The sequence below is a fragment of the Rhinopithecus bieti genome, unplaced genomic scaffold, assembly GCF_001698545.2.
Source record: "Rhinopithecus bieti isolate Rb0 unplaced genomic scaffold, ASM169854v2 scaffold_32597, whole genome shotgun sequence".
NCBI lineage: Eukaryota > Metazoa > Chordata > Mammalia > Primates > Cercopithecidae > Rhinopithecus > Rhinopithecus bieti.
The window spans coordinates 40,938-43,399 of record NW_016813826.1 but is presented as its reverse complement, the minus strand read 5'-3'; the positions used below and the strand labels follow the sequence as shown (position 1 = coordinate 43,399).

The 2,462-nt window shown below is 43.1% G+C and overlaps 1 long non-coding RNA gene across 2 annotated transcripts in view; it reads left to right on the top strand.

Annotated features, from left to right (window-relative positions):
- The window catches only part of LOC108513267 (uncharacterized), a 76,733-nt gene that overhangs the window by 42,498 nt on the left and 31,773 nt on the right, over positions 1 to 2,462 (top strand). Inside the window, exons 3-4 of one of the 2 annotated variants that reach the window (XR_001880842.1) lie at positions 299 to 362; positions 1,671 to 1,962. This is a non-coding gene — a long non-coding RNA (uncharacterized LOC108513267). Of the gene's footprint in view, positions 1 to 298; positions 363 to 1,670; positions 1,963 to 2,462 lie in introns of those variants that run through there. The other variant, XR_001880843.1, reaches the window with a different exon arrangement.

The window sequence follows — 2,462 nt, the reverse complement described above, 5'->3', positions numbered from 1 at the left end:
TTTTTAGTAGAGACGGGGTTTCACCGTGTTAGCCAGGATGGTCTCCATCTCCTGACCTCGTGATCCGCGCACCGCAGCCTCCCAAAGTGCTGGGATTACAGGCGTGAGCCACCACGCCCAGCCAAGGTATTTTTAAACGACTCACTTTTTAAAGAAGTTTCTAATACTCCTGTAGGTATTAGATATTACTGCGTTCCAAGAAACTCCTTAGATATATGAATTGTTTAAAAACAGGTGTTTATCCCCTCATTAGAGAGTGGTTGCCTATCTTTGCTAACGTTATTTCTTTGCTCTATAGGCATCTAAATACTTTAAACAAATGTGCGGTGATGAAGCTGGAAATTAGTCCTCATCAGAAATGAGTGAGTATACAAATTGCATAATAGAATGAGGGGAAAAGGGGCAAACAAAAAAGTGGATGATGTGTTTTGTAATAGCTTTTGTTTCTCAAAGTCTTAGTTTCTTGTTCCGTAAGCATCTACATCTTGAATGATATCACCTAGACTCGATAGCCTTATGTAGTTGAAGCCAATAGTTGCAACTAGCCCATTAAACATTATTTTATCTATTATTTTTGACCTGATCATATCAGCTATGATTTTGCCTAATTATTAACTCAATGCCTATTACATAATAAAGGGATCATGCTTAAGGAATCTCAGTGGATTTTTGCCTTGCTTGTAGAGGAAATAAAGCTTATTTCCAACTCTTCTGTCTTCCCAAATATAACAGTAACTGTGCTTCAAAGCCATAGAGATGAAAGCAAAGGCCGATTTGTGCAATATTGAAGAATAATAAGAGATTTGGAGGGAGGAAAGGAATTGGAGGAGGAAGAGAAGAAGGCAGGAAATCCCACACAGTTTAGTCAAATGGTGGTACAGAACCAAGTTGGATGGTATTTTCTTCTGTGTGTGAGTTGTGAAGACTTTTTATGAGATCTTAGAAGAAGAGGTGGGTGTAGTACTGGGAGTAAGTGTCACAAATTAGAGTAAACAGGAATGAGTCTGGTCAAAGAACATATTTCTGACTTCCGGGTACAAATTTGAATTATGCCAGAGTCCCTGAGCTGCAAAAGCTGCCTTCTTGGGGAGTCAAAGCTTTTAAACAAATGAACTGGAACCTCGGCACCCACTGAACTGTGCAGAAGAGCCCTAGAAGCCAGCGCTCCGTGCTTTCCACTCATTGTCCTGTGAAACTTGAGCCATAGGATCTTTTCCACACCAGTGGAAAAGACATGTATCATACTGAATTGTGCCCTTTGATATTCTGCCAAAAGGCCAAGATGCAATAGTCCATGTGACAGCATATCCCTGAGTCCTGTACATAAATCAGGCATAATCAGCAAAGACGTTCCTTAGTGTTTCTGAATACCGCGAGCTGTCAGGGCTGGGTATTTCTGAAGCCTTGTTCAATTGGCTGGAGCATGACTGAGGTTGAAACTTCACAGGTCAGCTGTGGCCTGAGCGCTAGCCCTCATGTGTTGTAGGGGAGGGGAAGAAAAGGTACTGGTAAGAGTCTCCAAAGCCCTGTTAGTGGACTGAAGCTGCATGATGACCCACCTTGATCCAGGGCCCCTTTATTCCAGTGGGAGAACTTATAAATTGTTAGTGTCTAGAGATTTGAGTTGCTACTCTTCTTAGTGTTTGAAAACTACCTTTTAATTGCAACAGGGAATATTAACATACACCAACAAAAGAAAGCACAACGGAAGGCAGCCCAGAGGCAGTCCTGCTCATTGCTGACTTCAGTTCAGAATATTTTGCATGCCTGGAATTTTCACCATCTCGGAAGTTTCCTCTGTGAGCAATTAAAGAACAGCCTGCAGATTCCAGAGTTTCCATAAAATAGATCTTATTTAAACTTGCAGTATTTGGTCAGGCACTCTCCTGTTAAATTCTTTAAATACATCTTTGTTATTTAAAAAACAAAACAAAACACTGGGCACTGTGGCTCCTGCCTGTAATCCCAACACTTTGGGAGGCCCATGTGGGAGGATCGCTTGAGGCCCAGAGTTTGAGACCAACCTACGCAACATTGTAAGACTACTGCTGTCTACAAAAAAATTTAGAAAAGGAAAAGAATATGTAAATGGGGCCGGGTGCGGTGGCTCAAGCCTGTAATCCCAGCACTTTGGGAGGCCGAGAGGGGCTGATCACGAGGTCAGGAGATTGAGACCATCCTGGCTAACACAGTGAAATCCCATCTCTACTAAAAAATACAAAACTAGCTGGGTGAGGTGGTGGGCGTGGTGGGCACCTGTAGTCCCAGCTACTTGGGAGGCTGAGGCAGGAGAATGGTGTAAACCCAGGAGGCAGAGCTTGCAGTGAGCTGAGGTCCGGCCACTGGACTCGAGCGTGGGCACCAGAGCAAGACTCCATCTCAAAAAAAAAACAAACTGGCTACCTAAGCCATTCTGCAGTCTGTTTTAACACAGCAACCAGTAATCCTCTTAAAACCTGTCC